The sequence below is a fragment of the Gigantopelta aegis genome, chromosome 12 (genome assembly GCF_016097555.1).
Source record: "Gigantopelta aegis isolate Gae_Host chromosome 12, Gae_host_genome, whole genome shotgun sequence".
Classification (NCBI taxonomy): domain Eukaryota; kingdom Metazoa; phylum Mollusca; class Gastropoda; order Neomphalida; family Peltospiridae; genus Gigantopelta; species Gigantopelta aegis.
In genome coordinates, this window is record NC_054710.1 from 6,979,111 (window position 1) to 6,995,671 (window position 16,561).

The following is a 16,561-nucleotide window of genomic DNA, read 5'->3' on the forward strand; positions in this document are numbered from 1 at the left end:
ATAACTTTACCATCTTTATTTAATTTTACTTGTTTTATGAAAGCAATATTTATAAGCAACTGCAAGCTGTTTACATTTATTGGAGATGCAGTCCACGCTGGTTTAATATAACTATATCTGAAAGGAAGAGATATATTTATCTATATGTTGGAAACTTACCTGTGAACATTAACTTTATTACTATTTACTCATCACCTTTAAATAAATTTATAATTCTGAAAATTGGAACACTTCGTCTTTGTCATCTGTGGATGTTATTTGTATTCTCTGGACTTTGTTGATATCCTTGGAACGCGGCCACAACAATATATATATATATATATATATATATATATATATATATATATATATATATATATATAGTCAGTTCTATCATTTATTATGTCACCAATTAATGGCCTTTGTCAATTCAACTGTATTTTATAATATTTAGTCATCAAACTTAGCAGAACATTGTAACAGGTTAACATAAAAGAACATAATTCACACAGGGGCGTAGGCTGGGGGGGGGGGGGGGGGGGTGTCGGACGCAAATGGTCCGCTTTCAGAACTAAAACGTACAGGTTTATACATAAACCTCTTTAGGATACCAAATGATGTTGGGGGGGGGGGGGGAGGGGCGACATCCTCTTGTCTTGTCTTCCAGCTTTTCAGTTCCCACCGACGAATGCATTGTTACATATTGTAAACGTATCTCTGGACATGTAATGCATCTTTTTAAATTTTCGCGAGAACATGTCCCCCACACCCCATAGGCTTATTTGCTGTCGGCAAACTCAAAGTTGCCCCTTTTATAATTTTGTGAAAGCCGCCTGACTCGAACGCTTGCATACAGAACGTAAGGCTTATTCTGTTCCGTTCCGCATTTTATACCCTTCCACCAATATTTACATGATTAGACTTGCGTCCCTTTGCATGGTCATCGCTAGTGAATGACGTCATAGCGTTACGAAGAAAACTGTTTAGAATGTGAAGCGTTTCAGCTGTTTGTGGGGTAAGTTTAATGAATCAATTAAAATAGTAAAAAAACAAGATGAATTAAAGGTGCTACCTAGAGGCGAACTATGTAAACAGATGCCCTATCATTATAGCTGTCAGGGGTCGCGTTAAAGGGACACGCCCTAGTTGTTAACCATTACGCCGTTGTTTTTCGCTATTAGTATTAAACCCATTTTCTCACAAATAAAATTGCACTTTACTTACGTTTTATTATTTAGAATATACATTTCCGTTCACCTGAAATGTTTTTTGGTAATCTTGGTGTTTGTAATACCACATTTTTCGTATTTCCTAAAAACGCATGCGCGTCTGAAAAAAACGTTGAGCAAACAAGGTCTAATCTATTTTTAGAGGGGATCTTCCCGTTTCAGCGTCATAGACGTTGGTATACCACGTGACCGTTATCATTTTGGTTCGGTTTGTTTTCTCGTGCACGCTTCGCGCAATCAACACCCGATTTGTTGTCGTTTGCTTGTCGTTCATTTGTGAGGTTTTTCTTCACAGTTCGTGAACATTTTCATTAACAATAAAGTTCAGACAAGTAAGTATCGCAGTACAAAACGTTACACATTTAAAACCAATAAGTCTTACGATATCTGGAGAGAACAGAACCGTTGGAACATGCCCAGGAGAGGTGAAGAAACGCACCCCAAGTCTGTGTGCACTCTGGGAAATTTGTCGTGACATTTCTGTGCTTCGAGCGACATCTACCGGTGACATCAGAATACTAACTTTCAAAATTATTTCAAGTTATTGGGTCACGGGGATTCCCATGGTATTTATCGATATAAAACCTGCTTTTTCACTCTATTTTATAAAAACGTGATCTAAGTGTTACAGTTTTGTAGATTAACCAAAATTATAATTAATTTTCGCGTGCTGAAACTAGGGCGTGCGACTTTAAGATGCGTCCATGCGTCCATGCGTCCCTGAACGTATGGAATGCAGAATTGGACGCTACATACGATAACGTAGCGCTGACATCGACACGGTCTTCTGTTCAGCGCTACGAGATGAGGCATACACCCCATGTGTAGCAAAAACAAAGTTCAGTGTTCTGTAAAAAAAATACATTCACACTTTGTTGGAAACACTTACTCGATATCGTTGATATATATTAAATTAATTGTTGTTGCAAATTATACAATGAACGTTTTCACTTTTTAATTTTACGTGTTACAATCAACAAATTCAAATAAATATTCTTTCGTTTGGAAAGGGTAAAGTTGGGGTGGGGGGGGGGGGTTAACGACATCAAAGTTAAAGCATATTGATTTAATAATCATCCGACGCCATACAACCGTAAATAAAATGTGTTGAGTGCGTCGTTAAATAAAACATATCCTATCCTTCCATCTGCTGTTGGATGTCTAACATTTGGTAATTTTTACATATAATCTTCGAGAGGAATCGGGTGCATGTGTATTGGAGGTCGAAACCCTCACTTGCCCAAGCTTAAAACAAAATTGAAATGTATTTTCTGGGGGAGCATGGCCCCATATAAACTTCGCTCAACACAGCCTATAACCCCAACCCCGCTGAAATCCCTGCACACGCGCTTTGAAAACCCGCTACATTTTTGTTTAGCAAGGGATCGTTTATATGTACCATCCCACAGACAGGATATCACATACCATGGTCTTATATACCCGCCGATGGGGATCGAGCCTAGACTGACCGCGCATTTCTAAAAAAACACCTTTTTAGGTCTAAAGCCTACCTAGGGGTAGAGGAAGAGGGTACCGTGTTCGATTTACGTAACATTTTTCAAGACTATATGTTATTTTTATTCGTTACTTAAGTCTACCGCACACGAGAGCTATCAGCTGAGCAAAAAGTTATTTCAGACTTTTTGCACAGCTGATAGCTCTGAACAATTTCACCGCACACGATGAGCTAAGTGCTGAGCTACTTTGCTTACGACTGTAGCGATGACGTCACTCTAACGCAATGTTCGTGTTTCCATTGGTCAGTTTGTAAATTCAGCTCAGCTATGTAATCACGGTGAGATTTTTGCCACGCGTGGCCAAAAATATCAAACACGATAGATATTTCCCTCACGACCACGAGAGACGAAAAACTCAGCAAAATTGCCCGCACACGAGAGTTATTAGCTGAGCAAAAAGTCTCAAGTAACTTTTTGCTCAGCTGATAGCTCTCGTGTGTGGTAGACTTAAGTAACGAATAAAAATAGCATATAGTCTTGAAAAATGTTACGTAAATCGAACACAGTACCCTCTTCCTCTACCCCTAGAGCGTTACGTAATTAGTAACACCCACTTACATGTAACAGCTGGCCACTGTCAAAATTTCAAGGCAAATCCCCCACCCACCGACCCCTGGAAAGGCGTTGTACCATACCTCTATGTATATAAATATGTTTTGGAGATATGAGACGATCCCTCAATCAAGACAGTTAAATTTGTTCAAAAATTGCGAAATCTCACGTGATCTCTTGTTGGGGATTTCTACACTTGTGATAAGCCAATGAAAACCGAGATCGGTAGGAGCCCGTCAAAAGTGTCCCACTTTCGAAATACTGGCTTTGTTTTTGACCTGGATAACCCAGCGTAGTGAAACCAATGCGGAGTGCGGCGTCATATATGCACCAAACGTAATTGGATTTTCTGTTCTATATGCTTAAATAATAAAAATATTCCGGATACTGCCGCTTTAATATTAGTGTGTATTTTGTTCATTGTTGTAGTGGCTTTTCTCAGATCTGAGATGAAGAACTGTAAATAATATGTTAACTTTGTGCCAGTAGCAGTGTTCAAGATTACAAATTTGGGGCACTATCCCAGTTAGCCCGAGTACTCTGACTGTAAGAGAGCTAGACGGACATTTGGACATAAACACGCTCTCAATGAGAGCGTGTTTATGTCCAAATGTCCGTCTAGCTCTCTTACAGTCAGAGTACTCGGGCTATATCCCAGTTGGATACTAACATTTCAAAATCTGGTATCTCACCTGAGAATTTGGTATCCCACTTAAAGCTGCAATGTCTGGTTTCAATCGTATATAATCAAGTTCTAAGTTCAAATACAAGCATAACTGCACTTTTAATTCACTCGCGAGTTGTCGTCATTAACGCATATCGTCAAATGCTTACTAGCCAGTTAGAACAATTCTCGCCATTTTGTAATACCGAGCGGATTCTAGCAGCCACTTCCTAGCAGTAATTACGCTAGCAGCCAATTTCAGCAGACACGCATGGCGACGTTCTAAACACCGGACTCGTACGCCTTTTATAATGTGTGTTGTGGTGTGGGCTATACGAAACTAGTTGGACATCCTACATTACCGTAGTACAGACGGATTTTTAAAGTGATACTTGAGATATTATAAAAGTGCTTAATAAAACGGTTAAGTTGTATTTATACGGATATTAGTAACAATAAGACTGTGAAAATGAGTCTTGGTTGTTATTTTGTTTTTGTGTTGTTATTATATAAAGATACTCTTTAAAACTCTAAAATTCTTAAGTTGTAGTAAATAATAAAAATTAGCATAACAGTGTGTTTAAAAGTGTGTGAAATACAGGTAACAATCGAAAGGCGTATGAGTCCGGTGTTTAGAACGTCGCCATGAGGGTCTGCTGAAATTGGCTGCTAGCGTAATTGGATGCTAGGAATTGGCTGCTAGAATCCGCTCGGTTTTTGTAATGCAACAATAGCCGAACCGTACTATTGTTAGCCCAGAGGGAGCCCGGCAAAAGTGTCCCACTTTCAAAATAGTGGGTATATTTTTAACTTAGAAAAGCCAGTGTAGTGAAACCAATTCGGAGTGCGGCGTCTTATATGCACCAAACGTAATGGGATTTTCTGTTCTAAATGCTTAAATAATAAAAATATTCCAGACAATGCACGTTTAAATGAAATTTATAAATAACACCGTAACAAACTTGGACGACACTTTTCTCGTTCCCAGTCTATTGCAACGCCGCAATCGCAGAATTTGTGAAATTTGCAATCAAACGTAATCTATTTTTGAATAATACTAACATAAATTAATATTTAGCAGTAATTTTTAAGTGTTTCTGATATTATTAATGATAAACCTACCTGCATCAATTTTTTTGCAGATGTGGAATCAATATCTCAAATAAAATTTGAAGGAAGGAACATCCAACAAAAACAATAGCAACTTAGTGGTTCCCAGTCTATTGCTACGCCGCTGTTACTCCAGTGTTGCATTAGACGAGTTGGGGGAGATATTGTTATGGCATTGCATTAGACTGGGTACGAGCTCGAAAATAGTGTTACTTAACTTCACCAGTAAATGACGACTTTCATTGTTTAGCGAAAAATAAAATAGCAGGATTAAAAAAGACAACAACATTATATGGTATCCCGGTGGGATACTAGGTTCTTGAAGTCTGGTATCCAAAATTAAAATCTGGTATCCTCGGGATATCGGGATACCGTTAATCTCGAACACTGCAGTAGTGTAGTCTTAGACTTTAATTAATCGATTTATTGTTATTATTAACACTGTATAACTATTAGTGATCGCCAAATATTCCTCATAGGCTCGTCTCGGGCAGTATATGGTTTTAAAATACCTAAAGTCCGAACCAAATTGTTAACAACTACAGTAAATTACTTTCCTACCTTTAATTACCGTTACATTTCCCCCAAATTTTGTCCAGACACAAGTTGTGAAAAAACCATTACAGTGACACAGATTCCACATATGAGACTGTAACGATATATGAATGATTGAATTAATGTTTAACGACACCCCAGCACGAAAAATACATCGGCTACTGGGTGTCAAACTATGGTAAATAATCTGTAACGATGTCGTCAGTATCTACGTCGCTGAGATAGCATAGGGCAAAATACATGCAGTTTTCTGCCGTCTGCCATTTTTTTTTTTTTTTATGGAATACTCTTCAAGAGGGGTGAGAGCCTCCAAAGTATGTGACATTATTAATATAAAATCAATGATCTCTAGTGGTATCATTAAAAAAAATTAATAATAATAATAAAATGAATATGACGTCATCACGTTTACTTTTATATCATAACATGTTATGACGTTGTTGGATTAAGTCATATCCTTTCACCCCTCTTGGAGAATATTCCATAAAAAGTCAAAATGGCAGCCGGCACAAAATTACATGCTTTTTTTGCGGTATGTGGAATCTGTGTCATTGTAATGGGTTTTTTCAAGATTTCCGTCTGGACAAAATGTGGGTAAAATCTAACGAAAAATAAAGGTAGGCGAACAATTTTTCGTAGTCAGTTAACATTCTGGTTCGGACTTTACAGTTAATAAATAGTTTTATGTATGTAAAAAAAAAATATTATTCGACGCAGTTTCTGCGGTGCTCCGAAGAAGATAGTGGAGTAAAGTACTTACAACCAACATGGTAGTCAAGGGATAAGAATAGCCAGACGATATTGTTGATTGCGCATTTTAAGGGCTTACCAATACATGAGACATCTTTACGGCGCCTGATGCGTGTCAGTCGTGAAGAAACTTAAATATGTATACAACTACAACTTTATTTGAACGAAACGTGCGATAATATTGGCGGGAAACGTGCCGCTGTGATTTGTGGCGGCGCTGCTACGAAGAAATGATATTCATATTCCGTAACGGTAACTGAGACGTAGGCGAAAGTTTCCGTTACAATACCGTAACTAACTTGGACGCCTGCTCATCACCACAAGTGATAATAAAACCGTCCCAGTTTATTTTCAAAGACGCATTCCAGACGCATATTTATTCCATTATTTCATCATCACCACATCCTAAGTGATCTGGACGCATGGACTTGGTTAGCCAAGTCAAACCATCCGTCACTCATAATCCCGCCACGATCTCCGCTATCGTTCCCACTATAAACCTATTGTACAAAATGAGTGAAAATCACTTTCTTATCATGATCGTATGGTGGAATTGTGGGAGTGGCAAGACGAGTCTATATTTTGAAAGGTATGCAGGACGTTTCGGTTGATTACGGGCCAACAAGCAAATCGTAACGTGTGGCATGTCATACAATTGAATCGGCCCGAGTCACTCGTACGGGTCGAAGTTTAAGGGCCTGCTACACGATACGATAGAATCGGACCGAGTTACTCGTACGCGTCACTGGCACGAGTCAATCGGACCGATTGAATCGGACGTGTTGCCACACGGTACTTGTCAATCGTATGAAACGTGACGTTATTGAAAAAAATATCCTTCCTGTAACCATGGTAAACAATGTTCGGTATTGATTAGCCCGAGTACTCTGACTGTAAGAGAGCTAGACGGACATTTGGACATAAACACGCTCTCATTACAGTCAGAGACCAACCTATGTCTTTTTTTGGCAATTCCTGACTACCAAACGGTAGGCAACGAGTCACGCTCTAATACGACAACAATCCTATGTTTGACGTCAAATACCTTTACATCAATCATTTTCGAGTTAAGTGATACCAAAAAATCCACATATTAATCACTAATACACTTACTACAGAAAGAAACCCGACAGCACCCACATTCAGCTACGCTTCGTGACACTCCGTCGCAACAATTGCAAAGCTCGGCGATCTATTTCGAGACGTAGACCACGTGATCGCGCACTGGGCGATTCCGCCTTGTGCAGCAGTTACAGGGGCCGTCTCATATCAAGCGAAGTTACAACATGGAAGAGTTGGCTAATGCCGTTTTGGATGACTTTGGATTTCATTACGTCATTAAACCAAAATAATTACACATTATTGATTCCATTTTGAATTTGAAGGATACATTTGGGGTGTTATCGACAGGATACGGCAAACGTATGTGCTACATACTGCCTCCTCTTATGAGACGGCCCCTGTAACTGCTGCACAAGGCGGAATCGCCCAGTGCGCGATCACGTGGTCTACGTCTCGAAATAGATCGCCGAGCTTTGCAATTGTTGCGACGGAGTGTCACGAAGCGTAGCTGAATGTGGGTGCTGTCGGGTTTCTTTCTGTAGTAAGTGTATTAGTGATTAATATGTGGATTTTTTGGTATCACTTAACTCGAAAATGATTGATGTAAAGGTATTTGACGTCAAACATAGGATTGTTGTCGTATTAGAGCGTGACTCGTTGCCTACCGTTTGGTAGTCAGGAATTGCCAAAAAAAGACATAGGTTGGTCTCTGACTGTAATGAGAGCGTGTTTATGTCCAAATGTCCGTCTAGCTCTCTTACAGTCAGAGTACTCGGGCTAGGTATTGATAAGAAGGCGGCTGTCGTAACGTCACTGTATTTATATAAATGACTGGACACACCCCACAAAGAGTTGTGCCCCTGCTACAACTCTATCATGAGCTGTTGGGTCTGTTCCGCCATTACACTCAGAACGTCAACGTTATCTGCGCCACGATCTGATTGGTCAACGTCCCAAACGTTCGATTCAATCGTATGAAAATAGAACAAGTTCTAAACTTCGACTCGTACGAGTGACTCGGGCCGATTCAATCGTATGACCTGCCACACGTTACGATATGCTTGTTGGCGTTGCAATCTGAGTCACTCGTACGAGTCACTCGTATCGTGTAGCAGGGCCTTTAGAACTTGTTCTATTTTCATACGATTGAATCGGACGTTTGAGGACGTTGACCAATCAGATCATGGCACAGATAACCTCCACCTTTTGAGTGTAATGACGGAAAACTGTTCGCTTGTCATCGGCACAGACCCAACAGCTCATAGAGTTGTATCAGGGGCACAACTCTTTGTGGGGTGTGTCCAATCATTTATATAAATACAGAAACGTTATGACAGCCGCCTTCTTATCAGTACACAACATTGTTTACCATGGTTACAGCCAGGATGTTTTTCAATGACGTCACGTTTTATACGATTGACAAGTACCGTGTGGCAACACGTCCGATTCAATCGGTCCGATTGACTCGTACGAGTGACTCGGTCCGATTCTATCGTATCGTGTAGCAGGCCCTTACTATAGCGGAAAGGTGAAATTGCACAATAACTGAATAATTGCTGCCACTATATCAGCAAACTACGTACGTCAATATATCACTGTGCGTCTGAATATTGATATGGTTTAGGTATTGTGTGGATTTGTTTAATTATTTCTTTAAACCATTTTTAAGCGACTATCGATGACGTCATTATGACGTAGATACTGATATTGGGCAATCGGAAATCTTCGTAACTTCTGTCTCCGAAAACAGAACCGAGTGTAGCTATACAGTTTATTAACTTGTTTGAATATTCCTACAAGCGGGGAGATTTTCCCTTACAAACAAAACAATCTAAATTAAATATGTGTCACTACAGTGGCATGCCCCCAACCCCCCCTCCCCCCCAATCCCGGGAAATGTTTACCTTTTCGCTTATTAATAACATTAAAAAGGTTCCTGTGTCATATCCCACTACACAGGTGCCCCCCCCCCCCCCCCAATACAAAATCCTGCCTACGCCACTGCGTCACTAATTGTTTATTTTGATAACTAAACTATAACAAAATAATAGCAAGACGATAACCAAGAGAGTAACAAAAATCGCACCCCTATTTGGAAATTGGACTTAAATCATGGCCGTCAAAGTTGTTCCCTTCGAACGATCCAAAACGCAATTTTTAAGCTCATTAAAGGGACATTCCTGAGTTTGCAGCAATTTTAAGATGTTATCGATAACAAAGATTTTATAACGATTGTAATTACATATCAAATATATTTTTCTGCATAAAATATTAGTGGCTGTATATTAAAAGTGTTTCTGATCGTTTTAATATTTGTACTACGGTACGTTAAATTTCATTTTATTTCGTAAAAAAAATAAAATCGTAGTACTCAATTATTTGAAGACAAAATCCAGTTTGGCCTTCTTATAAATATTAAGACGACCAAAAACACATTGAATATAGAGATAATGATATTCTAAACAAGAAAATATATTTAATATGTAAGTTTAATCATAGAAATGTTTTATTAGTCGGAAACATCTTACAATGCAGCAAACTCGGGAATGTCACCACGAGCGTAGGAAGGTGCCAAACAGTGTGTGTGTGTGGGGGGGGGGGGGGGGGGGGGGGGGGAGACACACTTATATTTATACACTTTTACACTATTATAAAGCAAAATATCTTAAAAGTGTGTGGGGGAGGAGGTGGGGACGTTTCCTACGCCAGTGTAAACAAATAACGAACTCGCATAACAGTTGTTGATTTTTCTAATTTGGAATGGTACCAGGACTAATGGGTATGTTATATATTTTCTCTTTTTATTGAGAGAAAACACCAAAAATTTGCTTCTGGTCAAACTATAGTAATTATGCTGCATAATGCACCTGTGTGCCAGTCATATATCCATTTCCGGAAAAACCATCACAACTCTCTCAGGTCATTACTAGGGGTGACTATTGCGGTCGGTTTTACTATTGCAATAGTAATGCGATAGTTAAATTACTGTTGTGATAGTATTGCATTAGTGATAGTACTGTTGCAATAGTATTGCATTAGTATTGTGAATTGGTAAATCGCTTGATAACAGTAATATAAATAGATATTTTGCAAAACTATTTACTTCAATCTTCCAATATATGTATGTATGTATGTATGTATGTGTGCGTGCATCTGTGTGAGTGTACGTGCGTCTTTGCGTATGTTTGTGTTTGTGTGTATGTCTGTGTCTGTACTTGGTTATTTGTGATAATGTCACAAGGTAGTGAAATGGTATTTAATAAATGTATAATATAAAGACCCCACATTGTTGTTGTTATGCTTTATTTTCTATGGTGTCCAATGTTTTTGCAGAAAGATCAACTTATTATTAGACTATTTATTTATGGTTTTGAATGTTTCTGCAGAAAAATATAATTTTTATCGTTTCCAATGTTTGTGTAGACAAATTAACTTGACCACGTGTTTTGACTTTAATTGTGATGAATGTGCAGTGACAATATCGCCGACGTAGCAGGGACGCAAAGGTACTTATTTTCAATGATGGATAACGATGAATATCTTTGATTACTTTTACTCCACAAGATCAAAGGATTTCACCATGCATACTATCGAAACTATCGATAGTGGAGCATACAATTGCGATAGTTATCGATAGTTGAATTAACTATCGAGACACAGACTATCGCAATATATCGACAGTATTGTTACACCACTAGTCATTACTCACAATGCAGGTGTGAAGGGACCTGGAGCGAGGTTCGTTTGCCGAGTTAGGAGGTGCCGTAGGTTGCTGGATCGAATCCCAGTTCAGACAGTAAATTTTCTAACATTATTAAAGGGACATTCCTGAGTTTGTTGCATTGTAAAATGTTTCCGACTTAAGTAGTGTCGGAAATAGAATAAAAATGATTTTTGTCAATTATTTCTTTCATATTAAACTGACAAGTAAATGTTTTGTAAATACCTATTTAATGATACTCTACCTAATTTAGCATTTACTTGTTTGGGCTCTCATTGATGTACAAGGTGGTGTATACTCTTGAAATTAAAATAAAGATGTCAGTAAACAGATTTGTGACCTTTACTGGAACAGACTAACACATTTTGATGGGTATGTGTCAGTTTCATTTACCCTTAAACAAACTTTTAATTTAAAACTACAAGATAACTGATTATTTTAAATTGCAGTATAAATTATTAATTTTGACTAGCATATTTAGTTAATATAAATTCAATATAAATACAGTAGAAATTTACACAATCTTGCAACCACTTAAAGGTGTTATATCAGAAGTTATATGTGAGCATCTGTTTGTGATAAAGATTCTCCAATAAAAATGTATTTTTTACTAGTAGATAAAATCATTTCCTATAATCATTTATGGGCATATAGTTAAGGGTGTAGTCTTTAAATGTTAAAGCAAAATTTAATAAAAACATGATTTGCAATAGCTGTCATTATGAAATTTTGAGGTAGCACCTTTAATACCGGAAAATAGATCACAAACTCAAAATGGTTCTTGACAGTTTTGCTCAAAAATTACTTATAAATGTCTACAAATATTTTGTTTTGGAGAGGAATAGGAGTAAACCATCATTAGAAACGGTCCCTCACACATTGTAACAGCAATGAAAATGGCATGTTGACCAAACTTTGTTATAGTCTGTTCCAATAAAGTGCACAAATCACCTGTTACTAACATATTTCTTTTAATTTCAAGAGTAAACACCACCTTGTACACCAATGAGAGCCAAAACAAGTAAATGCTAAATTAGGTAGACTATAATTAAATAGATATTTACAAAATATTTACTTGTCTGTTTAATATGTAAGAAATAATCGACGAAAATAATTTTTATTCTATTTCCAACAGCACTATAATAAAATATTTCTACGATTAAACTTACATATTAAATATATTTTCTTGTTTAGAATATCAGTGTTTGTATATTCAATGTGTTTCTAGTCGTTTAAATATTTGTAAGAAGACCAAGCTGGATTCGTTCTTTAAATAATGTACTACGATTTTTTTTTATTTTTTTTAGTAAATACAATTAAATTTAACCTAGTAAAATATTAGAACGATCACCGGCCTCGGTGGCGTCGTGGCAGGCCATCGGTCTACAAGCTGGTAGGTACTGGGTTCGGATCCCAGTCGAGGCATGGGATTTTTAATCCAGATACCGACTCCAAACCCTGAGTGAGTGCTCCGCAAGGCTCAATGGGTAGGTGTAAACCACTTGCACCGACCAGTGATCCATAACTGGTTCAACAAAGGCCATGGTTTGTGCTATCCTGCCTGTGGGAAGCGCAAATAAAAGATCCCTTGCTGCCTGTCGTAAAAAGAGTAGCCTATGTGGCGACAGCGGGTTTCCTCTAAAAACAGTGTCAGAATGACCATATGTTTGACGTCCAATAGCCGATGATAAGATAAAAAAATCAATGTGCTCTAGTGGCGTCGTTAAATAAAACAAACTTTACTTTATTAGAACGATCAGAAACACGTTTAATATACAGCCACTACTATTTTATGCAGAAAAATATATTTGATATGTAATTATAATCGTAAAAAAGGCTCTGTTAGTCGACAACGTCTTAAAAGTTGTAGCAAACTCAGGACTGTCCCGTTACGATGGCAGTGAGTGGCAAGCCATGGCCTGCAAGCCTTTGGGTTTTTGCCAACCAAACAACCACGAAAGGAAGGTATGTGTAACTGTTTTATATATAGCACGACAGTCATGTTGATCTATAGTCCAGACCAATATTTGGTTGAACATTGAAATTTAACATGACTTGATAATAATGGCCATTGGCTGTCAAAAGCTAGCGGCAGTGAGCCACTTACACTGACATATGACATACACGTGTTTGGAGTGTTCGTAGGCCCTATGGTGTGTTCTATGTACTGTGTGCAGTCAATACAAATGTAGTGATGTAACACAAGGCTGAAAATAAGCGGTGTAGCATCGCAATTTGCGATAATCAGAAATTATTCATGATCATGATTAAATAAAATTGTATCTGATTTTTGAAGGACTAGTAATCCGCCTCTCTCCTATGTGAGTTGCGGTTTTCTCAATCTAATTAAAATTAGCTCCACTTATTACATGTGGATCTAACAGCAGCCAGTTGGAGCTCATGTCCACCAATCAAAACCTTACTTGTAGAATCATGCCAGTGATTTAAAAATAATTTGAAAACATTCCGAATTATCCTGAGGGTATACGACATGTTTTGTGTGAATTACGAATGCCTTAAAACATGTTTTATTTTATAAGATCAATAATTTGTAATGTAAAACTGAAGACTGATTTAGTTGGGGTTTTTTTTTATAAATAAATAAATAATTTTTAATGTAAAATTGAAGACTGATAACCCATCCCGTACGTATTGGTATGTTTCGCTGTACTGCGGCCACTAAAATAGGCTCGCCCGATATTTTTAGAATTTGTATGCTCCCAAATAACTTTATAAAAGGCGAAGTGTGATTGGTCAATATTTAAATTATTATTTACAGACGAAATGTTACCTGGACATTGGTGACTACGCAGTGTTGTTAGCAATCTGATTAAAATTAGTTCTACTGGTCTAAATAAGGCATTCGTAATTCACATGAAACATATCGTATACCCTCAGGATAATTCGGAATGTTTTCAAATTATTTTCAAATCACTGGCATGATTCTGCAAGTAAGGTTTTGATTGGTGGACATGAGCTCCAACTGGCTGCTGTTAGATCCACATGTAATAGTGGAGCTAATTTTAATTAGATTGCGGTTTTCTAGGTCAGAAGGCCTAACTACGCTATTTGTGTAACGATTTCATTCAGCGATAGGCCCTTTACCATAGTTTGGCATCCATTATCCGATGTATTTTTCGTGCTGGGGTGCCGTTAAACATTCATTCATTCGTTCATTCAGCGATAGGCCGTGACCCAGTTTCTTTTTGTGTATGGCCTAAACAAGCACGCGCCGCGGTTGCGTAGCAAAAGCATTTCCCCGTGTCCTGGGCATGTGTGGGGTTTTTTTTAGAAAATGTATATGAAATGTATTTCAGACATGACTTCTGACGATAGTTTAAGGTATGTAGAGGCGTTTTAAGGACCTTAGGTGCAAAACACTGGCGGGGGGGGGGGGGGGGAGGGGGGGGCAAACAATTTTTTTTCTTTTTCTTTACGTCCCATTTTTTTTCCGAAATGCTTACACAGGGGTTACGTATTTCCTTGTCTCTATGTATTTTTATCCCTTGGGTAGTGATTCTTACCCCAGGGTTGGTGGTGGTGGTGGTGGTGGTGGTGTGTGTGTGTGTGTGTGTGTGTGTGTTTGGGGGGGGGTCAAATCAATGTTTTATCGAGTTTGGTGTCAAAATAAAGGGACTGAAACTGAATAACATTCTAGTCCTCGTGACCTACTTTCCAAACTTTTTTATTTATTTTCAAATATAAACATATCGTGTTTGGTACCAAAATAAAGGGTATAGGTCAGGCAAGTGACTTTCAGATGTATAGTCAATAGTAGAGCAATGCACATTAATTCTTTGTTCAATAAACCACTAGTATTTTACTGGAGTCCAGTAAGTGTTACATTTATTCTTTTTGTCATGCCAACTGGTACATAATGGAATCAATTTTGTTGACTGCACAACTATTAAATACGACTGATGTTGTCCGTCTTGATTGAAGATATGGAAACGTGTTCTTAAGCTGTTATTTCCAAAACAAAAATATGGACTCATGAAATGAGCCAATTCAGGAGCAAATGAGTCCACTGGGAAAAAAATAGTCTCCTGTGGAAAAATCCTTAAAGCTACCCCTGGCTGTGGCTACGTTCAAGACTGTGAACAAACTCGGTCACGTCGGTAGGGGCAAATGTTAGTATTCGTCATTTGCAAGGTAAATTTCAGTAAACAATACATATATATATATATATAAACAAATAATACGAAGTTTGAGTTGGGCATAGAACGGGTACTGTAAACATTTAAGAACTAATAAAAATCTACAAAATGCTGCAGTAACAAACAACAACAACAACAACAAAACAAAACAAAACAAAACAAAACAAAAACAAACTTAACTGGATGTTGTGAATGCCTTTTGACATGTAGTTTTTGACATACAGTTATACAGCTAAAGTTTATTTTTTGTTTTACGACACCACTAGAGCACATTGATAAATTAATCATCAGCTATTGGATATCAACCATTTGGTAATTGACAATTTTCCAATAGCAGCATTATTATACACTTCTCCACACAGGACAGCACATATCATGGGGTTTTATATGCCAGTCATGGGGAACTATTTAAGACAATATTCAGTTATATCAAGTACTTCTACTCTATTGACCAGACCAGTCTATTAGCAGAAAACTGTAACATGGAGTTATCGAAGCGAATCAGCCATGTTTAACTCAACTGACCAGACCAGTCTATTAGCCGTAAACTGTAACATGGAGTTATCGAAGCGAATCACACGATGTTTAACTCAACTGACCAGACCAGTCTATTAGCAGAAAACTCTAACATGGAGTTATCGAAGCGAATCAACCATGTTTAACTCAACTGACCAGACCAGTCTATAAGCAGAAAACTGTAACATGGAGTTATCGAAGCGAATCAACCATGTTTAACTCAACTGACCAGACCAGTCTATAAGCAGAAAACTGTAATATGGAGTTATCGAAGGCGAAGTGTGTGTGTGTGTGTTAACTGGGGTTCTACCAGACCAGTGCGATAATAGCGAGCGCCCTTTAAAAAATGAAGGTCATGGGCGTCATTATTAGAGTAAAGTGGGGGGGGGGGACATCAGAAATTCTGTCTTGTGGTGTGTGGGGGGGGGGGGGGGGGGGGGGGGGGGGGGACAATTGGGTTTCTAACAATATTTCGTGAAGACTAACTCAACTTAGCGACCCTATTGCAGAAAAAAATGAGTTAGGTCAATCACACGCTGTCTGAGAACATCTATTTAGAAAAAGTAACATGAAGTGGGGAAGGGAATCATCACGATGTTTAATTCTGTCTGACCAGACCAGTCTATTAGCCGAAAACTGTAAAAATGGGGGGGGGGGGACATGTCACCCCCCTGTCCCCCACCAAATGACGCCCATGATAACATGGAGTTATCAAAGCGAATCACACGAAGTTTAACTCAACTGACCAG

General features: G+C 38.2%; 1 protein-coding gene across 3 annotated transcripts in view; it reads left to right on the plus strand.

Moving 5' to 3' along the window:
* The first annotated feature begins 921 nt into the window (after positions 1–921).
* LOC121386317 overlaps positions 922–16,561 on the plus strand; it is a 60,896-nt gene continuing 45,256 nt past the window's right edge. For 2 of the 3 annotated variants that reach the window (XM_041517181.1, XM_041517182.1), the window contains exon 1: positions 922–994. The gene's annotated coding sequence lies outside the window, so the exon portion shown is untranslated. The remainder of the gene's footprint in view (positions 995–16,561) is intronic. The other variant, XM_041517183.1, reaches the window with a different exon arrangement.